A 25,677-nucleotide genomic window follows, 5' to 3' on the forward strand; every position below is an offset into this window, starting at 1 on the left:
CCCAGAGTACTCAGAGTAATCAATTAGCAAACCATCAGCGAGACCTTTCAACCATCTTAGACATAAGTGGGATTGACGTAACCCTAGACTCATATATGGTCTATCTAAGTGTAGATCCGGACCGACGTCTAAGTCAAAAGTTAACTCGGGAACTGTTAAGAGACAGTAGTCATGTAGCACCACCTCAGGTTACTGCTCCTAACCTAAAACGTAAGCGAGACAGAAGCCAGCAGAAAGGCATCTGCACCAAAAAGGTATGAGCAGGGATAATGGGGTTACATATAGGAATAAGACATCTACCGTGGCGGAGAAGTCCGGCCCGGCACTTGTTAGCCCCACTGTTGAGTTAATTGAAAGTCCGCTCACAAATGTCAGGAGCACCATGTGTTTGCTGGAAAATATAGAGCACCTGGTTAAAAGTTTAATTCTCCCACTGGTGGAACGGACTAGGAGGATAGATGAACATTTAGAAACCCTTGAGAAAATTATACGAGCTAACTCAGAGTTGTTGAAAAAAACTAGGGGATCAAACACCTTTGCGTGCTAGCACTCCCACTTTATTTAATAATAAACCGAAGGCACCACCTAGAGAGAAGCTGGGACTAGTTAAAAAGGGACCTTTAAAGCAAGTAAGTGGGAATGCTAAAACGAACAACCCCAAACTGGCAAGTAAGGCAGAGAATGATAGCAATGTAGTCCCCCATCAAACAGGCATATTTAAAAGCCCTGATAAAATGGTACCTCAAATAGATAAAATAGAGCCTCCCAGAAATAAAGGACATATGAAGAGTGTTGAACTTCCACCGGACTTCCATCCTTTTGTAATTGTGTTGGCTGGCGTCCCGGAATGGAAAAACAACAGGGTAGAGACACCCCATGAGTTAAAAAATAAAGTTATGCATTGGTTAGAACAAAATAGACCCCTTAGACCTGATTTGCGGGGGAAATCATTAATGTCTGGAGAGTAAATTGGTTGGGCCATAAAGTGATGGACATCGAAGGTGATTGTATCATTGTAAACTTTAGGGATCCAAGAGTAGTTCAGTTTAAAACTGGTTTTACTAACTATGATAACTTAGGAGGAATCCTCTCTTTGGATCTAAGCTATTTTTACCCTTCGGCCCCCCTTGTTCCTGGTAGCCGGAGACCATTTGAATCACGTCATGAAGCAAGGTCCTCATATAATGGAAGTCGCTTTAATGTCCCAATGGCACCTATGATGTATAGAGGCTTTGTGCCGACTTACCAACACGATTTCCATCAATTTACTGTCCCAACCTATAACAGATTTGGCCCCTTCTTAGGCTTGGAAGGGGTGGATTGACCAGTACGGGACCAGGTAACTCTTACTTGTGTTAGAAAGTATCACGATAACCAAGCAAAGCCATCATTAGTAAATGTGGAAATTCAAGAAATAGGAGGGCGCCCGAAGCCAATATAGATGGTTTGCAACTAGAAAGGACTGATGCTGCACCTGGGAGGGATGTATGGTATGGGCATTTCAGACATTAGTCTAGGTAAAGTCATCAACCTGAATCATGTTATGGATGTCAAGACTAAGGATAAATGGTCCCTTATTTCTTGGAACATTGCTGGACTTAAAGCAAAACTGGATAACCCGCTATGGTCTGACCTAGTTAAAGATCTCGAGTCTCGACGTGATATGCCTTCAAGAAACTTTGGCTAAGGAAGTGTGTCATATTAATGGCTTTAAAACTGTTTTTACTCCAGCCATAGCATTCCTACATGGCAGAGCCAAGGGTGGGCTCTGCACATATGTCTCGAATTGTTTTAAATGTAAAAATATTGAGGTCTTTTATAATAATTGCTATTACCACATTGTTGGTCTGCATTTGCTTAATACCCTCTGTATTTTGATTGTAAATTTATATAACAATGTTCCCTCAGTCGATTTGGTTGCAGTATTTAAAACTTTAGGCTCCGAAATCAATTCAATTATTTGTAACGAACGTAAGGAGTTCGTCGTAATATGGGGGGTGATTTTAATTGCACTCTCTGTAACAGAGCTGGAAAGGGAAACTGTGGTTTAATTGTGGACAAGGAGATCATCTTGACACACTTCGAACACACTGGAAAGGGGGATGCCTTGAATGAGATCCTCTTTATGAACGATCTAGGTTTTGCAAACAAATTGTGTCAACCTGAGGTCCCTTTTTCAGCAACTTTTAATGGTAGAGGGTTAACATAATTAATTGATTATGTTCTGATCTCCTCCTGCTTTGGGGATAGTGTAGTTAATTATAGTGTACTTGAGATCACGTTAAGTGATCATTTCCCCATCATGGTTGATTTTGCGGACCCTCGTGCTCTTGCAGACAACACCCCCAGGTTACAATCGGAAAATATTGAAATATCAAGCCAGAATGGCTATGCCCTAAAGTGGTCCAAGGTTGTACCTGAAGAATTTACCTGTAACTTAATTAAGGAGTGTAATAATTGCTTCGACATCTGCTTGGACATAGGGTCCGATGAGACCAAAGTATTTGACAGCTTTAAACTTATTACAACACGTATTAAGGAAAGCCTGTGGGTCAACCTAAAGAATCACGTTAATAGAAAGAAGGGCTGGTTTGACCTGGAGTGCACTAAGGCACATACTCAACTTAAACGGGCTTTGAATAAGCATGATAGAGATCCTAAGCAGATTAGGGATCTACGTAAAATCTACAAATCAGCTATTAAACAGAGAAGGGTTAAGATGAAAAACAATGCATGGGAGGCGCTTTTAGACGCCTCCGAATTGAAGGACATGACTGCATTCTGGAGGGCAGTGAACGCGCCATTTTTTAAGGATGACTCTAAGGCGCGGATAGAGATTGCCATTTCAGAGGATGATTGGGTGAGACACTTTGAGACCTTGTATAGACCTATGGAACTTCGGGGTGAATTGTCGGTGCAGGAGGCACCTTCCTTATCAATTAGAAAAGAGGGGTTGAATCTCCTTTTTACGTTGGGCGAGGTTATCAAGGGCATTAATTCAAGTCAGGGGGACAAGGCACCGGGCCCAGATGGTGTCCCAGTAGACATCTTTAAAAGTAATGTAACATTATGGGCTCCTCTGCTTACTAGATTTCTTAACGCTGCCTGCTCGGTGGGCCTCGAAAGTACCTGATACGAATCCATCATAGTATCTATATTTAAAAAGGGCGACAGGGCTAGCTGTATGTGTTACCGCCCAATATCTTTGCTCGATTCTGCAATTAAAATTATTGGTAGGATCATCTTAGACAGGCTGCAGTCATGGGGCGACGAGCATTAGATCATCAGTGACCTGCAATATGGTTTTAGAACAGGAGTTGGGACTGTAGATCAAGGACTCAACTTATTTTTACTTGTGGAAAAATACACTAAGGTAAAGGGAGGAAGGTTGTTTTTAACTTTTATGGACTTGACTTACGCCTTTGACTGTGTTAATCACAGCAAATTATGGTCAATTTTAATTTGATTGGGCGTAGAGGATAACATAATTTGTTTTTTAAGAGAGCTTTATGGAGGAGCCAGGGCTACGATTAGATACGCAATTACAGGAGAGTGCACCAGAATGTTTAATATTACAAGGGGGGTGAGACAAGGATGCGTCCTTGCCCCATTTTTATTCTCCATCTACATTAATGGTCTGGAGGATACTTTGCTGAGGGACTGTATAGATATGCCTACAGCATCGCAACGCCGAATTCCGGCATTTATCTACGCAGATGATGCTGTCCTGATGGCAAGGACCCCCGTTGCAATGCAAATTATGATCACATCGTTTTCCACCTTCATGACCAACCTAGATTTGAAGGTGAACTGCACCAAAACCTTTTCTATAAATTGTGGAGCTACAGTTAAACAGAGGAAAAGAACTATGTTTATTGATAAAAAGCCACTGGATCATGTTTCTAACTTTCCTTACTTAGGAATACTGTTTGACTGCACAGGGCAATGGAATTGTGCAGTCAAAAGTAGAAACATGTTATTTGCCAAGTCAATAATGGCCCTTCAGCAAAAAGATGGGAAAGAAACCTGTTAATGTGCTCCTACGCATCTATAGAGTGGAGAAGTGTGGCTCAATCGTTAGAGCGGCAGACCCTGATGCAGATGTCTAGCCTGGGACCAGGGTTCAATTCCTCGACTCGGCGGGTCTTGGGCTCAAAAATTCCACGGACCTGATAATTCTCGCCTCGGTGCCTATTCCAATCATGGAGTCCCACTCTGCAACTCTGGCCAATACCTTGCTTAATCTCCACAACAGCCCCCACAACGCTAAGGATGCCTGGCCTCCACCTTGGGGGTGTGCCGGAGTGGATACCTCACAGGGAAAGCCAGGATGGGTTCCACAGCGGTGTTCGTACAAGCGCCTTGAGACCCTTGCGGGTGAGTAGTGCGCTATACAAGTATCAATTTACATTTACATAGAGCCAGTTGTGTGGCGGTGGCCACTTATGGTGCGGGAATTTGAGGCTATACTAACGTGACCAGTTTGCAGCGGACTGAGAATAGCTTTTTGAGATATCTCCTTACTATCCCAGAGAGTACGTCGGCCCACAACTGCCACACTGAACTTGGTATGCCCTACCTAGAAGATCTTATTAGGGTCCAACCTGTTCTTTTGTGGCACAGGGTTTGGACCACCAATGAGTGTCATCTGAACAGTCTCGTATTGGGGGACGCCATGAAACTGGAGGGCGTCCATCGAGTGAAATGGTTGAGATATATCAAAACTTTCTGTGGTAGCATTAATTATCCTGAATTTTATGATGATCCCATGTCAATGGCTAAAACCCCTAGGAAAGAGTATTGCTCACCTGGTGAACTTGAGAGATCAAACTGAATTGACTAAAAGTACTGTGATTGCTCACCAACTTAACTTAAGTTCACAGGCTATACAACCCTACTTAACCTTACGGATGACAGCACACGAACGGTTTCTGCTGATAAGATTCAGATTTGGGATTCTTTTCAGACTGTTGAGTTTTCCAGCCATCAATGATTGGTCTACTGGTATATGCAAATGCCCCTGTGACAATTCCTCCATCCAATCAGATATTCATATTTTATTTTTCTGTAAATTTTATACTGTACCTAGAAAAAGGTGGATCCTGCCCATTTTAAAATACTTGAATCTCAGACAGTGTCGACCTGCCTTCCTAGCAATTCGGAAGCTCGACAATATATTTTCAGTGGCATCTGTTTCTGTATTCCTTAGAAATGTTTTTCACTCAAGACAAACGATAACTGTTTAAAAGTGTTTTTTAATTATTTTGTACATTCATGATTGTTAGACCTGACATCATTGGCTTGAGTCTCTCCTCCATTTTTCTGTTTGCCTCTACTGTTTTACGATGTTTTGCTGGTATATGCTTTGGGCGCTGTGTCACTGCTGATCAGTGCCATAGCGCAAGTGCTCCCTATGTTAAAATGATGTATCTATTGTATCCATGTTTGGCTTATTTGGTTTACTGTCAGTCCCTAGTCTAGTGCACCAGGAGTGCCGGGGCTTGTAAATACAAATGCCGCTCGTGGGCTTGCAGCACGTGTTGTGCCACCCACAGGAGCGGCCTTGTAAAAGAATGTCTACGGGTCGGTCATTGCGAGACCCACGTGCAGTCTTGCACTGTCACGTCGGCTGCGCAGGTATACCTATCTGCCAGCCCTCCAACCTTCCCTTAACTTCATGTTAGTCACCCCTATGGTAGGCCCATGGGCAGGGTGCATTGTAAGTGTAAGGTAGGACAAGCCTGACCAAGTTGGCATGTCCTGATAGTGAAGTGCCGCCATCTTAGTGCTTCACTATTGCGAGGTAGCCTGCTCTCCGTTGGATAGAATGGGCCGCCGGGATTATTAATGCTATGATCCTAGCTGGCTCGGAGAGTACGGTGCAATGTCGAGTTTGGTATCCCTGAGCTCGGGGTTTAAATTACGCATCCGTTGGTGTGGATGGTTTTTGGACCCTGGGTTCGAAAGTAGTACTTTTAGAAAGTGTCTACTTTCTTGTCTAACCATATCTGGTCTCTGCTGGTCTTGCGTGTGTGTGACAGGAGCTGGGTGGCTCCAAGAGGTCTGGATGAGTCAGTGTGGGATGAGTGGGACATTTACGTTGAGAGTAGGGGGAGAGTAGTTGTTGATAGCCTGCCTTGCCGATACAATGCTGGCTCCACCTCCTGCCAAGCGACTGATGGCTCTGTGCCTGCCATGGACGATCCTAGCCCCACCTCCTGCCAGGAGGGCGATAGCTCTGCTCCTGCCAGTATCAATGCTGGCTCCACCTCCTGCGGGGCGTCTGAGGACCCGGCCCGGCTCAATGAATAGGCCAGGTGTGACTGCCTGGCTCCACCCACCGCAGACCCAGGATGTTGGGAAACCCCCGGCATAGACAAAGGGATCAAAGACGAAAAGGGGTATAAGAGAAGGACCCCTGAACTAGGAAATCAGATCACTTCTGACAAGGAACCCTGTAACCAAGGACAAGAAGCCTGCTGATCTAAAGGACTGCCTACCCCTTCTGCCAGTGTGCTGTTGTTGGGGGAATCCTGCAGTGCTTCTTTATTTTTGCCAAGGAACCAGGAGAGAGGAACTGTGTGTGTACTCTCACGCTTGCTAAGAAAATCTCCAAGGACTGGAAGAGTGCCAGTCTCCTGCCGAAGTCACAGGGCTAAAGGACTTCACCTGCTAAAAAGTGCTATCCGCTGGAAGTGTGAATCCAGCACCTCGGAAAGAACCAGCAATCACGATGATCGGACGCTGGGCCCGACCGACGCCAGCAGCAACGCCAGTGAGTAGGAGTACGGCTCTAACTCCAGAGGACCTCGTGTCTGCCCCGCTGCTGATCGCATCAACTGTGTGCCCTTCGACGCCGTGAGCGCTGCTCACTCTGTGCAACTGCATCATCGACAACGCCTGCTGTGGCCTGATCGACACCGAAGACGCGACGCCGGATTGCTCGACGCCGCTGATCATCGTGTGCTTCATTTTCCTAAGGTACTGTGTTGTTGGGGGTCCGTGTGACTCCAGGCCCGGCGCAGCGCTCCTCGCGGTCGACGCCGAACCTGTGGATTATCTTTGCCCCAGTGTTGTGTAGCTCCCGTGTGAGTTACCCTGTTGCTAAGAACTGTGTTTCCAAGAAGAAGATTTGCTTGATATAAAAGACTCTTGTACTAAAGAAGAAAACTACCTTTGAACTATCCTTTTTCCTTCCCGAACGTATTTATTCCGATTGTGTACAGTTTTGCCGTTATTTGGTCTTGTGCTAAGTCTTATATAAAGATACTTATTTTTATAATACTACGGTGTCGTGTCCATTTGTAGTGTATTCACTGTATTACTGTATGTGGTCATAATTGCTTAACACACAGCCTCTGAGATAAGCCTGTTCTGCTCTGCCAAGCTACCAAGGGGGTGAGCAGGGGTTATCGAAGGGTGTGATCCCCTTGCCCTGACTAGAAAAGGAGTGTCCCTATTTGTCAGAAGTGTATACCTCTGCCAACTAGAGACAGCCCGTTCTAACATTGGATGCAGCGGTGAGGATTTGGACCTTGCATTTATGACCCATGTACAGTGATTAGTGTGCGCTACGTAGTGAAAGCAGACCATAACGCAGTCACAATCTGATTCGGAAGGATCCTATTTTTGTTCTCTGCCTTCGTGAAACTTGATTTTCTGAACACTGCCAGTTTAACCATGAGTGACAACGGAGTCACTGCCCCTGCTATCGTTGTTGTTGAAGAGTTCGAGAGGAGTAAGCTAAAAAGATACAAGAAAGATGAGCTGAAACACTTTTGCAACCAGTTTGAAGTTCCTACCACCGGCCTCTCGAGAAAAGATGATTTTTATAAAGCATTACAGGCCTGGTGGGAATCCAGAAATCCCTCTGATGTGGTGGTGGTACCCACAGAGGAAGGGGATGAGGAGGTGCCAGTGAATGGACCTGTGCCCTCTCCCGGAAGCAGTGTTTCCTCCAAAGGTCTTTCCCCTGAAGAAAGAGAAGAAAGGGCGAAAGAGCGAGCTTACAACATGGAGATGGCAAGGCTAAAGATAAATGGGCAGTTGGAGTTAGAAAATGCAAGAGGTAGAAGGGAAGCTGATTTAGAGATCAAAAAGTTGGAGTTTGAACGAGAGAAGTTAGCTTTGGAGCGTGAAGCCAGGTTGAGGGAACTGGATATCCAAGCTAAAAAGTTAGAGTTGAATCCCTCTGGTGGCAGCATTCCATCCGAGCCTGCAGAAAGTAAGTTTTACTTCCCAAAAGATGTGATCAAAGATTACAATAAGAATGAAGATATTGGTCAATGGTTTAAAGCATATGAGTTAGCATTGTTGGCCCACCAGGTCCCTGAGAAGAATTGGGGAGCGGGGTTGTGGGGTCGCTTTGTGAATGAGGGAAGAGATACCCTGTTAGACATGCCTGTTGCGGATAGGATGTCGTATGCTCATATGAAAGATGCTTTAATGTTGCGATATGGTTTAACCCCCGAGCAGTACAGACAAGCTTTTAGAGAATGTAAGAAGTTGCCTGGTACGACGTGGGTTGAATATGTGTCTTATTTTTGCAGAGCCATGGATGGTTGGGTAAAGGGCAGCAAAGTGGAAAGTTATGAAGCTCTCTATGATTTGTTTGCGTGGGAGCACTTGTCTAATAACTGTTTTCCAGAGCTGCGCCAGCACCTGATTGATAGCAAGATATCTAACCCTAGAAAACTTGCTGAGGAGGCGGACCGCTGGGTCAGTACCAGGGTCCACAAGGGTCCAGTGGGAGACTCAGCCAAAGGTGGGCAGGGTCCCCAGCAGAAGAGTGGGGGGGACAAGGGTAAACAGAAGGAGTCTCAGAAAGGGCCCCAAAGTAATCCCCAAGGGAACCAAGGGAAAGGTTCCCAGCCTCCCCCTGAGAAGAAGCCAGGGGCCCGACGGGTAAACCTGTTCATAGGGGCCCCCTAACCTGCTACGGTTGTGGGCAGGTGGGACACCGGTTTTATGACCCCCAGTGTCCCAAGAAGGATTCGAATGCACCGCCGCGTGCACCCCCTCGTCAGTTGGCAAGTGTAGCCTTGGGAGGGGAGGAGATGGTTGTCCATGGTGGGAGGGGTCCCGCAGAAATGTCCCTGGTCTCGCTAGGAGACATGCAAATGGTCCCTCCACCCCCTCTGCCTAGTAACACTAGTAAATATAGGCAGTGGGTGACCATTAATGGCCATAGAGTGGAAGCTCTCAGAGACACCGGAGCGAGTGTGACAGCTGTCAAGTGTCACTTGGTGTCCAGAGAGCAGGTGGTTCCCCACGCATTCTACCCCGTGATAGCTGCCGATAACTCCCAGAAAGAGTGTGAGGTGGCTCAGGTTTCCTTTGAATGGGGGGGAGTTTCAGGTACTCTTCAGGTTGCTGTGAGGCCCGCCATGCCTGTCGACTGTCTCCTGGGCAATGATTTGGAAGACTCCCCTTGGGCTAAGGTGGAGCGAGCGGCGCACTTGAAAATGTTGGGTGTACCAGAGTGGGTGTGTGCAACCACTCGATCCATGACAGCAAGTAAGGGTGTTGATGGGGTCCCGGAGCCTGAAAGTACGGCCCAGGACCCAGCTGTGAAGAGAAGAGGCAGGAGGCGCGGGAAACCGGCCCCCGTAGTTCCCGTGGTCCAGAAGGAGGTAGACCCTGAGGGGGATGCCCTGGAGCCCACAGGGGAACAAATTGCCGAACTGGGAGATCTGCCCGAGCTGACCCACTGGCAGCAGGATGGTGGTCCCTCCAGGGAGGAATTCTGTGCAGAACAGAAGGTGTGCCCTTCTCTTGTGGGCATGAGGCAGCAGGCCTCAGCCCAATCCTCAGGTGATCAGTCAGGGTCACATTTTGTGTACTGGGAGAACGACCTCCTGTATAGCGAGCCTAAGGCTGCTGAGCCTGGGTCAGCCCGTGTGCTGGTGGTACCCCAGCGCTTCAGAGCCTTCCTACTGGGTTTGGCTCATGACGTACCGTTAGCTGGACATCTGGGGCAGGACAAGACCTATGACAGGCTTGTCACCCATTTTTATTGGCCTCAGATGCGTAGGGATGTAGACATCCATTGCAAGACTTGTCGCACTTGCCAGGCAAGTGGGAAAAGCGGAAGGAAGCTGAAGGCTCCCCTCCAACCTTTTCCGGTGGTCAGCACCCCCTTTGACCGGGTGGGTATTGACATTGTTGGGCCCCTGGACCCCAAGACAGCCCTGGGCAACAGGTTCATCCTGGTCTTGGTGGACCATGCCACAAGGTACCCGGAAGCCATCCCTCTCAGGACAGTGACGGCCCCCGTGGTGGGACGGGCACTGATGGGTGTTTTCTCCCGGATGGGGTTCCCCAGAGAGGTGGTGTCCGACCGAGGCACCAACTTCATTTTGAACTATATGAAGTCTCTGTGGAAGGAGTGTGGGGTAACCTACAAGTTCACCACTCCTTACCACCCTCAAGGAAATGGGCTGGTTGAGAGATTCAACCGGACCCTGAAAGGCATGATTATGGGTCTTGAAGAACCAATGAGGCGGAAATGGGACGTCCTCTTGCCATGCCTGTTGTTTGCTTACCGTGAGGTGCCGCAGAAGGCTCTAGGGTTCAGCCCCTTTGAGCTCTTATACGGTCACCCGGTAAGAGGACCTCTGAGTCTGGTCAAGGAAGGCTGGGAGCAATCTCCCAGGAAACCTCCCCAGGATGTATACAGCTACATGCTGGCCTTTCGGAACCAGACTCGGCGCTTCAGAGAACTTGCTCAGGCAAATCTGGAGGCCAGCCAGGAGGAGATGAAGCGATGGTACGACCGGAATGCCACTCTGGTAGAGCTTCAGCCTGGTCAGGAAGTGTGGGTCATGTCCCCTGTGGAACCTTGTGCGCTCAAGGACAGGTGGACTGGACCGTTTAAGGTTGTGGAGAAAAAGAGCGATGTCACCTACTTGGTGGACTTGAAATCTCCCAGGAACCCCTTGCGGGTCCTGCATGTCAACCGTTTGAAGCCCCACTTAGAAAGGTCCGAAGTGGGCATGCTCTTAGCTACAGATGATGGAACGGAGGAGGAGAGTGAGCCTCTTCCTGACCTCCTGTATGCTAAAGAGCAAGACGGGTCAGTGGATTGTGTGGTCCTCTCTGACACACTGACCCTTCAGCAGAAACAGGATTGTCGCCACCTGTTGGGACAATTCCCGGATCTGTTTTCCTTGGTTCCGGGTGTCACGCATTGGTGTGTCCATGACGTTGACACCGGAGACAGCCCTCCTGTGAAGCACAAGGCTTACAGGGTGACTGACAAGGTCAGAGCGTACATTAAGGAGGAGGTCTCCAAAATGTTCGCGTTAGGGGTGATTGAGTCCTCTAGCAGTCCTTGGGCCAGCCCAGTGGTCTTGGTCCCGAAGGCTGCAGCGCCTGGTGCTTCACCAGAACTCCGGTTCTGCGTGGATTACCGAGGACTCAATTCGGTCACGAAGACTGACGCGCACCCCATCCCCACAGCTGATGAGCTCGTCGATCGGTTGGGGGCTGCCCGGTACCTTAGTACGTTTGACTTAACGTCTGGGTACTGGCAGATCACCTTGACTGATGGGGCAAAAGAGAGGTCAGCGTTCTCCACACCAGATGGGCTATACCAGTTCCGGGTGATGCCCTTTGGGATGAAGAATGCCCCTGCCACCTTCCAGAGGTTGGTCAACCAGGTCTTGGCCGGACTGGAGGAATTCAGCGCCGCCTACCTGGACGACATCGCAGTGTTCAGCGCCAGCTGGGAGGAACACTTGCGCCACCTCCAGGAAGTGTTGTTGGCCCTGCGCGGAGCAGGCCTCACAATCAAAGCCAGTAAGTGCCAGATTGGGCAGGGTTCTGTGGTGTACTTGGGGCACCAAGTAGGGAGCGGCAAGGTTGCCCCCCTGCAACCCAAGATTGATACCATCCTGGCTTGGGCACCGCCCAAAACCCAAACACAGGTGAGAGCCTTCTTAGGACTCACGGGTTATTACAGGAGGTTTATCAAGGATTACGGTAACATTGTGCACCCCTTGACTTCGCTGACTTCCAGGAAGCAGCCACGAAACGTGATCTGGACTGATGCCTGTCAAACGGCCTTTGACACCCTGAAAACTGCAATGTGCACAGCACCTATACTCCAGGCACCCGACTTTTCGAAAGAATTCATTGTTCAGACGGACGCTTCAGAGCATGGCGTGGGTGCTGTTCTAGCTCAGGTGAATGAAGAGGGCCGAGACTTGCCTGTAGCCTTCATCAGTAGGAGGTTACTTCCCAGGGAAACGAGGTGGAGTGCGATAGAGAGAGAAGCATTTGCTGTGGTCTGGGCGCTGAAGAAGCTAAGACCCTACCTGTTTGGGACTCACTTCCGGGTTCAGACAGACCACAGGCCCCTCAGATGGTTGATGCAAATGAGGGGTGAGAATCCAAAACTGTTGAGGTGGTCCATTGCTCTACAGGGGATGGACTTTACGGTGGAACACCGTCCTGGTACAGATCACTCCAATGCTGATGGTCTGTCCAGATTTTTCCGCCTTAGTGATGAGGACTCCCTAGGTTAAGGGTAGTTCTCCCCACATTTCAGCTGGAGGGGACACGTGTTAGACCTGACATCATTGGCTTGAGTCTCTCCTCCATTTTTCTGTTTGCCTCTACTGTTTTACGATGTTTTGCTGGTATATGCTTTGGGCGCCGTGTCACTGCTGATCAGTGCCATAGCGCAAGTGCTCCCTATGTTAAAATGATGTATCTATTGTATCCATGTTTGGCTTATTTGGTTTACTGTCAGTCCCTAGTCTAGTGCACCAGGAGTGCCGGGGCTTGTAAATACAAATGCCGCTCGTGGGCTTGCAGCACGTGTTGTGCCACCCACAGGAGCGGCCTTGTAAAAGAATGTCTACGGGTCGGTCATTGCGAGACCCACGTGCAGTCTTGCACTGTCACGTCGGCTGCGCAGGTATACCTATCTGCCAGCCCTCCAACCTTCCCTTAACTTCATGTTAGTCACCCCTATGGTAGGCCCATGGGCAGGGTGCATTGTAAGTGTAAGGTAGGACAAGCCTGACCAAGTTGGCATGTCCTGATAGTGAAGTGCCGCCATCTTAGTGCTTCACTATTGCGAGGTAGCCTGCTCTCCGTTGGATAGAATGGGCCGCCGGGATTATTAATGCTATGATCCTAGCTGGCTCGGAGAGTACGGTGCAATGTCGAGTTTGGTATCCCTGAGCTCGGGGTTTAAATTACGCATCCGTTGGTGTGGATGGTTTTTGGACCCTGGGTTCGAAAGTAGTACTTTTAGAAAGTGTCTACTTTCTTGTCTAACCATATCTGGTCTCTGCTGGTCTTGCGTGTGTGTGACAGGAGCTGGGTGGCTCCAAGAGGTCTGGATGAGTCAGTGTGGGATGAGTGGGACATTTACGTTGAGAGTAGGGGGAGAGTAGTTGTTGATAGCCTGCCTTGCCGATACAATGCTGGCTCCACCTCCTGCCAAGCGACTGATGGCTCTGTGCCTGCCATGGACGATCCTAGCCCCACCTCCTGCCAGGAGGGCGATAGCTCTGCTCCTGCCAGTATCAATGCTGGCTCCACCTCCTGCGGGGCGTCTGAGGACCCGGCCCGGCTCAATGAATAGGCCAGGTGTGACTGCCTGGCTCCACCCACCGCAGACCCAGGATGTTGGGAAACCCCCGGCATAGACAAAGGGATCAAAGACGAAAAGGGGTATAAGAGAAGGACCCCTGAACTAGGAAATCAGATCACTTCTGACAAGGAACCCTGTAACCAAGGACAAGAAGCCTGCTGATCTAAAGGACTGCCTACCCCTTCTGCCAGTGTGCTGTTGTTGGGGGAATCCTGCGGTGCTTCTTTATTTTTGCCAAGGAACCAGGAGAGAGGAACTGTGTGTGTACTCTCACGCTTGCTAAGAAAATCTCCAAGGACTGGAAGAGTGCCAGTCTCCTGCCGAAGTCACAGGGCTAAAGGACTTCACCTGCTAAAAAGTGCTATCCGCTGGAAGTGTGAATCCAGCACCTCGGAAAGAACCAGCAATCACGACGATCGGACGCTGGGCCCGACCGACGCCAGCAGCAACGCCAGTGAGTAGGAGTACGGCTCTAACTCCAGAGGACCTCGTGTCTGCCCCGCTGCTGATCGCATCAACTGTGTGCCCTTCGACGCCGTGAGCGCTGCTCACTCTGTGCAACTGCATCATCGACAACGCCTGCTGTGGCCTGATCGACACCGAAGACGCGACGCCGGATTGCTCGACGCCGCTGATCATCGTGTGCTTCATTTTCCTAAGGTACTGTGTTGTTGGGGGTCCGTGTGACTCCAGGCCCGGCGCAGCGCTCCTCGCGGTCGACGCCGAACCTGTGGATTATCTTTGCCCCAGCGTTGTGTAGCTCCCGTGTGAGTTACCCTGTTGCTAAGAACTGTGTTTCCAAGAAGAAGATTTGCTTGATATAAAAGACTCTTGTACTAAAGAAGAAAACTACCTTTGAACTATCCTTTTTCCTTCCCGAACGTATTTATTCCGATTGTGTACAGTTTTGCCGTTATTTGGTCTTGTGCTAAGTCTTATATAAAGATACTTCTTTTTATAATACTACGGTGTCGTGTCCATTTGTAGTGTATTCACTGTATTACTGTATGTGGTCATAATTGCTTAACACACAGCCTCTGAGATAAGCCTGTTCTGCTCTGCCAAGCTACCAAGGGGGTGAGCAGGGGTTATCGAAGGGTGTGATCCCCTTGCCCTGACTAGAAAAGGAGGGTCCCTATTTGTCAGAAGTGTATACCTCTGCCAACTAGAGACAGCCGGTTCTAACAATGATATTTGTAATCAAGTTAGAACTGTGATTTTATGTACTTTTTTGGTTATCAATGTTTTATAACCGAATAAAGTCTTTTTGAATTAAATTGACTTGTGCAAGCCTGAGCACAGCTACTGTCAGAAAGATGTGAGGAACTTACCGTCCCACTAGGAAGCGATGCTCAGTCACTGACTCTGCAGAGCTGCGATGGATACTCACCATCAGCAGCTGCTGCAAACTACCACGACCTCCAACATTGATACGCTACAGGGGACTCCAGAAGAGCAAACACTGGAAGAGCGGTAAAACTGATCACATGGTTGAAACATCCAGAGGCTTGTTCAACAGCATAGTTCTTCAACCTCTAGAAAACGTGACCTTTGCAAGAGTCAGAGTGGAACTCCAGAAGCTCTGACTTTTAGTGGGGCTTAATCTGAATGTCACTTCAAGTAAATGAGGACTAACAACTACCAAGAGTAAGAGGGAAGTGCGACCCATTGAACACTTGAACCCTGACCACAGTGGACTGTGTGTATTGTTTGTGTAAATCATATTTTACTTTGTGTTGGTATATAAGGTATTTACCTCTACAATCATTTATTGCTGCTATTGTGTGTATTGTGAGTTGTGAGCCTACGTTTCCACCCCTGCATCTACTACCCCTTCAAAGAAGCCTTGGACTGCTCGACCCATGCTTCAACAATGAGACAAGTGCTATAGGAGTAGTTGGCCCAGTTGCTCAGGACCCTTAGTAAGTCAGGCCCCGGGACTTCAGGAGTAGAAGGCCTCAATACCCACAGTTGGGTGCAGTAGCTTCTGCTTGCCTTGTGTCCTCTGAAAGAGGTTTTGAAACTGGCACTTAAGTTCACTTCTTTTTAGGTGGATATCCACTTGTGATCAGTGCAAAAGCCATCACTCACAGTGCAAGAAAGCGAATGACTAAATTTGACTGGCACATTCCTCTATGCTGCATGCTATGATGGGAGAATGCAAACGGTGAATGACAGTTCAACTGACCAATAGGTAACGAAGGCCAATTCAAAGCCCCCCTAGTTATCTATACATGCATGTATAATTGTTTTTTTATTAAATGAGGCAGCATTTAGTTCACCCCAAAACATTATTATTTTGTCCTTACTGCTCCTGACTGAGAGCAAAACGTTGTATCATCTGTAACTAGAAAGTAAGTGAAACATAAAATCATTTAAAATAACAAATACATTGATCTGACTTTAGTAGTCTGTAGAGAACCCTGTGGGGCCCTACGAAATATAGACAATGGGGGAAGCAGGGTCAGATGTAAGACTAGTTATCAACAACACCCCTGATTATTTGATTAACGGAGGGTTTAAACTCAGCCATTGTTCAACAGATAAGGCTAGACTTTAAGTATTTGAGTGAGTGATAGGACACATGAAGCGAAGGCTGATATGAGTATTGTGTTTTGTTTCAAATAGGGTTCTCCTTATAAGGGTCCAACATCTTGGTGAATTCATTGACTTTTTACATGGACTCCCTGAGATTACTTCATGTCATAACATTCCCTGAGGCATGACGGATTAGAAAACGCTGAATATTTATTGTGTGCCGGCGTAATAATCCCCAGGTATTTAGAGTGTCGGGTTAACAAATTGCTTTGGGTTACTGAACCCGGGCAAGGATCGATCTGAGAAGTGGTCATAATTTTATAACATTTTTAGACTATTTTAGATTTCTGATCACTTGAATCTGGACGCGCAGCAGAGGACGGGCGCGATTAACCATATGAGGTGGTATGATTATAGATACATTTCTTTTGATTGTCATAATCTAATCTCCATAGATGTTCAGCTCTTCTACAGTTGATCTTTACGTTTATGAGCTCTGGGGTATATCAAGGTGATGATATCTTAACTCTTTTAGCCGTCACTAATTTCTTTGGTGCAGCCCGATCGGCTGCTGAAATTAACCAGTCATTAAACTGCAAGACAGCCTCGTTATTTTCAGCTTCTAAGATAGCAGGGAAAGGGTCAAGGGCCGACTCAAACTTGCCGTCTTCGAGTTTATCCCACTGCCTAGTTAATACCTAACAATACGCTTTCTTAAATTCCTCAGAACCACCAGTAAATTTCTCCTCATCAATACACCAGTCACAAATGACAATTTCTGACTCACCTGTTGGAAACACTCTGCATATGATGAGGCACTGCCACCATTCAGCCATCCTTCACATAGATATTTCCCTATTTCACTGAAAACCTTATCTTCTTTAACAACCTCCAGCCATTCCTCATGAGATTTTCTACCTTCAGTGACTACGCTTACACTAGCCACCACCCAGTCATCTTCCTCATATAAAGCACCAGTAATAACCCCTGAAGGCCAATGGAATAAACAGTCAGCTAAAACATTTTTTTCCCTGCACATATTCCAAGCAGAAATTGTCCTCCGACATTCCCATAGGACATTGCGCTATTCTCAGGGATGTTAGTGTTCCTCCACTTGTTGTGAACACTTCCACCAGGGGTCAATGGTAGGCCTGGCTGTGAAATTAGTTCCCAACACATAAGTTCATAAATAATTTACTTCTCACTGCACAGCCAGCACCTATGTCTCTACAGTGGAGTAATTGTATTTCTGCCTCCCTTAATGGTCTTGAAGCATAGGCAATTGTCACATCCACACCATTCTTTTTTTGTAATAAATCTACACCTAAACTTACCAGGCTTGCATCAATTTTCAAAATGATAGGCTCATTTGTGTCAAATGGTTTAAGTGCTTGTCCTGTGGCAATGTCCTTCAACTACTTTTTAAACTCAAATTCACACTTCACACACCAAATGAACTAAGCATTTTTAACCATGAGACTGCGCATGTACTTGGTTCTGTTCAGAAACATGGGTACAAAACGGCTGTAATATTCAGTTAACCCCAACATAAGTGCAGTAGATGCTTACAAGTTGGAGAGGGACCCTCCTCAATAGCAGAAACTAATTAAATTTTTGGTGCACTTCCCTTTGCACTAATCCAATGTTTTAGATATTCCTGACCCTTCATTTAAATTTTACACTTCTTTTTCTGAATGGTTAACCCACCATCTTGTTGAATCTTAAACACACTCCTCAATATTTTGTCATAATCACCTTCATTATCTCCGAACACTAAAAAGTCATCTTGAAAATATGTTACTCTGGGGATGTTTTTTAATAAATTATACAAGTCAGAAAATAAATTCCCTTTGGGCAGGTGAACATCAATACAAAGGTACTTACAAACAATAGACTCACTAATACATAAGCATAACAAGGAAGCAATGATGAAAATGGAAAATTCAAACACGTGAAAACACTATAATAGAATTAGATCTTAGTACAATTTATTGACATACATTATATTGATTAAAAATTGGGAAACAAACACAGGACGGAACAATAATAAATAAAAAACATTTCAATAAAAAAGGAGCTACAGGAAAAAGGATTAAATTCAAATAACACAATTATTTTGAATTTTCCTTGATTTCTTAATCCACATTCACTCCTTGAGCATCGACGCGTTTCGGCGGTATGCACAAAATATGACCGCCTTTATCAGGGTATATGTCTACCTGTTTCCCAATATTTCTCAGGCATAAAACAAATATTTCAGTGCATCATAAGGGGTATACTTCCTCCTTATCCTTTGCTTGAGATATACGGCCAGCGATATATCCTTTTAGTATGTGTAATATTCTAATTTAAAAGAAGTTGCTGAAGCATAGTCCAAATTTCGTATTCAGTAGCACGTCCAGCACTATAGCTGAAGGATAAAAACTTTGATAATATGGACCCGGTACGCGGTACGGTAATAATACACTTACATTTCCATTCAGGGTAGGTGCAAGCAGTAACTCCTTATATACTTCAGTTACGCGAGTCAAAACCAGAAACCCTTGCCTGTCCTCCTTTACTGGATGATCAAACGTCCCGCGTCCAAACGTCTTAGCGGAATCCACCCGCTAACTGATGTCATCGATAGCTGAGGAAACATAAAATTGGATTTGTAAAAGTCTGGTGTGCCAATCACCACAACAGGGGATAACACGTAACCTCTTAAAAAGGTGTGTGTCTCACGGACCACTTTAACAATGGCCCCAAACTGTTTGGTGCTCAAAACTGTAAGCATGCTTACCAATGCATTGACACAAGTTGGTGCACTCCCTCACTCATACTGTTGCCAAGCAAATAATGTGGTGCCACTCCATAGCATGAGGTGTCACTTTCAGGACCAGCTTTCTCCTGAAATGCTTTGTATACTTGATACATTACCAACTCTCCCACAGCTGAGGCAACGCATGCCCCGGCAACCAGTGCAGTTGAAAATATCTTCCCAAACAATAAAAGTCTTACTGACAACAAGAACTTTGGCGTTCACTGCAACTTGATTTCTTCCATGTCACCCTTTGACAGCAGGTGGCGCAAACAAGAACACTTTGGACATACAACTGCAACTGCCCGATCTCTGACTCAGGATTGCTCTACAGGTAACTCCGGATGGCTCTCCTCCTTATCAGACCATCCTCATTCGCCAATGAAAAGATCTGCATGCATACACTGTAAGTTACCCACAGGTAAGTTTTATTGGTCCAACCAGGAGGGAACCAGTTGATATGACTGCTGAGAAGACAGTGTTCCAAAACTTGGCCTAAGCCAAGCTCCAGAACACCTTACCATTAGAGAGAATATAACAAAGAGCAGCCATCTTGGATTACGCTCAATTTATACTCTAGACTAGAGGATTCTAGGAGAGTTCTTACAGGAAGGAGACACCAATACCGTCCTCCAGCATGAACCCAAGGAGAGTACTGCAAAAGACTGCACTAGCTAGCTGGCTGCCTCAAGGGAAGGCCACTTATGGCCTGGGGTGGTCTGCCAATGTCTCTGCTGCCCTGCTGACACCCGTACCCAGCCTACCACTCTCCTGAGTAGGACTCATTAGAAGCTGTTGGGCAGGATGCGGGAAACACTGAGGCCCGCTGTACAACAATTGACAATTGACTGAATCTCATATATATTTATATATATATATATATATATATATATATATATATATATATATATATATATATATATATATATATTCCAAAGTAACGGCGTTCCTCACGAGCACTCGGGTGAAGGACGACACAACAAACCACAGGGTTTCCAAGACAATAGATTTATTCCTTCATAAATCTCGTGACGCGTTTCGCACTCCAGAGAGTGCTTGATCACACAATTTGCACCATGACTAATGACTACTGTCTAAGCATGACGCGTAACTGGGAGGAGTCTCGATACAGGACCTCAATCGGTGATCCCCTCTAACGCATTCCAACTTATTTGGATACTCGTTACTTTAGGACCTCACCTTTGCCATTACCCGCTCTGCTGGTAACTAGTCTCCATGCCTCTTAACAAATTGTTCGATACATAATTTCAAACACAAGATTAGTGCAACATAAATCGCATAGAAAAACTGTTGTGATTACTAACAACAGTGATTCACCAGGGGATTGAAAATAATCTAACCAGCACTGTATTAATACTAAAACATATGAGATTCATACCATTTCAATATGGCCACCTAATTTATCATACTTGTAGAACCCAATGATACCACTAGTCCTGTGTTGATGTTTGTCAAATGTAACTAACATAAATAATGTGTATGACTTGGTGCAAATTGTGTGATCAAGCACTCTCTGGAGTGCGAAACGCGTCACGAGATTTATGAAGGAATAAATCTATTGTCTTGGAAACCCTGTGGTTTGTTGTGTCGTCCTTCACCCGAGTGCTCGTGAGGAACGCCGTTACTTTGGAATATTGATTTACGGCTGCTCCGCCGGTTCGAGCCACACCCACGAAGGCGAAGGGTTGCAGTAGGAGCTTTGTTGTGTGAATATATATATATATATATATATATATATATATATATATATATATATATATATATATATATATATTCACTGAAAAAAACAGGTTTCACACCAGTTATAGTTAGCTGGAAATTTTACTGACATAAAACCATTGAAATTCCCATGTTATAGTTAGTTGGACTCACTATAACTTGTGCGCCTGCAATGCACTGCTGATGACTGACCATGTCATGAGTGATATAATATGTGACGTCATCAGCATTGCATTGCAGGCGCGAAAGTTATAGTGAGTCCAACTAACTATAAAGTGGGAATTTCAATGGTTTTATGTCAGTAAAATTTCCAGCTAACTATAACTGGTGTGAAACCTATGGTTTTTTCAGTGAATTTAATAGGTTTTTTAAATGCTAATTCCTAACTATAACTGGTGTGAAACCTATGGTTTTTTCAGTGAATTTCATAGGTTTTTTAAATGCTAATTCCTAACTATATATAGGGCGTCAAACCTATGTTTTTTTTCAGTGAATTTCAAAGGTTTTTTAATAACAAATTTCTATTGCTATGACATATAATATTTTTTATAATGAGTCCTATATTGAATATTTATGTAATACTATTTTTTTATGTGTATTCTTCATTTTTTTTTTTTTTGCCCTGGAACGCTCCCGGTGCGCGTACCGGTGAACGCACCAGAAAGCGCAGTCTTGCGGCGCGCCCCGCTGCGCGTACCCGTGAGCGTCCCATTTGCGCTATTTCCGCAAACGAAAACATCATTGTGACGTATTGCGTAGCCGCGTCCGCGTGATACGCATGGCGTAAGCGCACCCGGAAGCATTCGAGCGCATACGATCGCACTACAGAAGCGCCCCGGGGCACGCCCCGGGGCGCGTAGCGTAAGCGGGTCTGGTCATGTGACCTGAAAATAACCCTTTTCATTGGTTCAAGACAGTTTTGGTTTCCAAAGGATGAAAGCCCGGGTCATGTGACCTGAAAATAACACTTTTCATTGGTTCAGGACAGTTTTGTTTTCCAAATAATGAAAGCCCCCACCTTTTTTCCTCATTCTCACTTTGTACTTTGAGTGAGGAAGACCTATTTGCAGACCTATTTGTACCTATTTGTACTGAGAAATGGCTACAGTAGCAGCAGCAGCAGGAGCATCTCAGCCACCACCACCACCACCACAAGGACCACCACAACACCAGAGTGGTGGAGATGAAGAAGAGGAGGAGGAGGAGGAGGAGAGGCCCTACCTGCCAGAAGATGCTACCCCCTACAAGCCAAAGGAGCACATTGTCTGGGAGTTTTTTTAAATCCCAAGGAACCTCAAGAAAGTTAATGCGCCAAAGGTTACTTGTATGATCTGTGGCACTGTACTTTCCAGGGGGAACCCTGCCCAAAAATATTCTTTTGGCAACAACACCATGATTCGCCACATGCAACGCCGACACCCTAACAACTATAGTGCGGCAGAGGTCAGCGAACTGACCAGAAACCCTCCCCAATCTTCTCCCAGCACCTCCCAAAGTACCCAACCCACTCCATCGGGACCAGAGACAAGGGAGATGGTCCCAAACATCCAAACCCAGTTTGGAAATTTCAAAATAGTTTGCATATTTTGTGGGCGTACTATTTGCTATGGTGAGCAAAGTGTTAAACCCATCAACCATGCTGATGACAACCACAAGTCCCCAAAGAAACCTTCATTTTTTCCTGATTTTTTTTTGCTCCAGTTGAGCCGTTTACAATTCCCTTTTTTTTGTTTTTCCTCATAAAAATTCCCCAAAAAATATAAAATTGTTCATAAAAGCCAAAAAAAGTACAAAATGTTCCAAAAACCAATAAAAAAAATAAAACAACAAAAATAATAAAAAACAGTTCTTTTTAGAACTACCTCCAATTCATAAAAAAATGCTAATTTTTTTTTTAAATCTGTCATTCTTTTTTCCCCATGGTACGCTCCCCGGTTCGCTCCCCGATGCCCGTACCGGGCGCTCCTCCAGCGCAAATCTTCCCCACATCAAACTTAGGGGTTCAGGGGAGGTCTACCCTGCCCCTTTTTGGTCATTTCCCCCTTTGTTTTTGCAACCTCTTGTGACTCGATCCTACCGAGACACAAGATGGCGGCCGCTCCGGACTGTTTGGAATGTTGACAGACACCCGAGAGCCAATCAGCTTTCCGCTCGTGAACTCGCGTAGCGCGCTGGAGCGTGTCCCGGTGCGCGTACCGGGGCGCAGTTATAGATATATATATTTTTTAGAACCTAAATTACTCAAAATCCACTGGAGCACATATCTTGAGACATAGCAAAGGCACATCGGGCTACCAGTCTCTACAATTTTGCCAAGTTTGGTGGAAATCCATTCAGCCGTTCGGGCTAAAAGTGAGTCCAACCGCCCTATGGAAATTAACATGGGGAAAACATGTTTTGGGACCCCCCTTTTATCTCTGCCCCCGCTTGACGACCCCCCCCCCTCCAAACTTTCAGGGAAGGAGCGGAGCGCAGCGAGGCAAATTTCAGGAAGTGTTCAGGCAGATTCCTCAACCGGCGCCAAAGTTATTCCCAATAGAATGTTGCGGATTCGCTATGGAAAACAATCCTAACTATAACTACCTACTGGCGACCGCCAGTAGGTAATATATATATATATATAACTGATTTTGGTTGCTGTATTTCAACTATGAAACTGGCGTAGTATGTCTTTCATGTCCATATTTAAAACTCACAGGTGGTGTCAATTTTGTTAACACTGGCACTTTAAAAGGGCTGTCTGTTCAAAGAAACGTTGTCATGTGAACAAGGCTCCGTTGAGCCGAAACGTCTTTGACTTTTTCTGCAATAAATTTCAGCACCTAACTGGTCCGTGTCCGTGTGCTTCTTGCTGGCTGGCGAGATTCCAGAGTGCATCAGGAATGCGGAACAAATGATATATAGCCAGGTTGATTCCTAACCGGCTGAACACGGGACCCTTCTCATCAAACAGACGGCGCTCCAATTGGATTGTTTTCTTGTACTTTGCCCAGGGAATTTGTGACTCCGGAAGGAGTAGAGCGCCTGACCCCCACCAACCGGAAGAGACGGACGAGTGAGCGAAGGAAACTGGTCGGAGCAGAGGCTGCTCGGGCTCGAGCAGCCAACCGGCTGGTTAAGGAACCGGAGTGATTCGCACGCCTGACCAAGTAAGCGTCTAAGTCCACGTGGTGGGAGAGGAGTACGGTGCCCAGGGGGATTTTCAACTCCAAATATTTTTTGGGATAGTTGGAAAGCACCTGGATAACTAATAATAGACTGCAGAAAAATGTCGGGTGACAACGTTCGGGACCGGGAAACTTTGGCAGCTACATTGTTTTCCGACAACGCCCCCCTCCCACCTGATATTCATGGGAGGCCCAGCAATGACTCTAGTGGTAGCAGCACATCAGTCATTAAAGACTTATTTAAAACTCTGGAGAAAAAATCTCGCCAGGAGCAAGCAAAGTGGTGGGAATCAAAATCTTTACAACGATATATCGAGGTTAATCGTATACCTCGGGGGCTACGAATCCTCACAGCACCCACATACGAGGACCCCAACCCCGAACTTATGAAGGAGGGGGCGGAGAGCAACCTCGAGGCATCACGCCGACAAGTGCAAATTTTGATAAAATATGCCGACATAGACAGGGCTAGGTTGCTGACAGAAATAGCAGCTATCCATGAAGAATTGGAAGCCCTAGGGGAGGAGGAGGAAAGAATTAAATTAACTAAAGCAATGAATGAACGCCTTAAAAAGGAGGAAGCTAAAATCGTTGACAGAAAAGCATATGAGTTCCAAAGGGACCGCAACGACTATGAACTAGGACAGATATTTACGTTCTCACGTAAATATGATGCTCTCCGCAAAGGCTTCTCAAAACCTCCACCCAAAGTCAAGAATATTCGTCAGCAACAAGGGAAAAATACGCAAAGTGACTCCTCCAATACTACTTTGAGCTCCGACCCTGAAACGGAATCAGATTCTGACCACCGCAGACAGGAAAAGGCATGTTGCGTTCTAATCTAGGACCCTGATCGATAATGTGACCTTATGCCCCTATTCGGCTATAAATCCATTTATTCCCTATATTGGCATACCCGTTCAAGTGCAATATTCAGAAACTCGTCTCTGGCCTCACACGAACAGAGCCACATTTCAGAATAGCATTCTCTGCCACTTCCTTTGCAACCAATTAGTGCAATGACATAGCAGAGGTTACTATCTGAGATTCCTAGATTAACACTCCGAGTTCTTCAACAAGATAAAAACTCAGCAACCTGGAAATCCCCGCTTGCTGTGTTTTGATTAGTAATAGAACTCTAATGAGCACTGATAGATGATCACTTCCTAGTGACATCTTTATTGACGTCTTATGTCCAAAAACTTACATCAAACAAGGCACCTTTCAGGTATAAATATTACCAACGTTGCCTTAAGCAAACGCTGATGTTGCTGCTGTTTGCGCTAATGCCATCGCTGATGCTGCTAGCTGTCTCGCTGCTGCTGAAGAAGCTGTCATGCTGATGATACCATAGCTGCTATCGCTACTGCTATTGCTGCTAACTAGCGAACGATGGTGTGGTGAACTTAGGAGCTGAACAGCCGTCCCCCTGCAAGAGCCCAGCAGATGCTAGCTGCCCACGGACGCTGCCCCTCCTCCTCCTCCTCGACGCGCTGAGAAGAGACGCTGTCTTTCTCCTGCAGAGAAATCCAGCACCGGCGTTTCTAGTCTACCCTTGCGGGTGACTGGGATATCGACCCCCTGAAGGAGATACCAGACCTCCATCATTCTATTCCAGAGGTATGGTGTTGACTAAACCCTTAGAGAGAATTCTTGAAGCAAACCTTGGCAAAACCAACTTAGCTTAAAGCTACTTACTTACTCCCCTCCCAAGTATTAGGCTTAGGTCAGGTACACTGGGGTAGGCGTAGTTAGAAGCACCAGTTGAGTATTTTAGCCTAATGTTTATATGAATGTATATATGTTTTATTCCTTTTAAACCATTG

This window comes from Lissotriton vulgaris, chromosome 3_1 (assembly GCF_964263255.1).
Source record: "Lissotriton vulgaris chromosome 3_1, aLisVul1.2, whole genome shotgun sequence".
NCBI classification, from domain to species: domain Eukaryota; kingdom Metazoa; phylum Chordata; class Amphibia; order Caudata; family Salamandridae; genus Lissotriton; species Lissotriton vulgaris.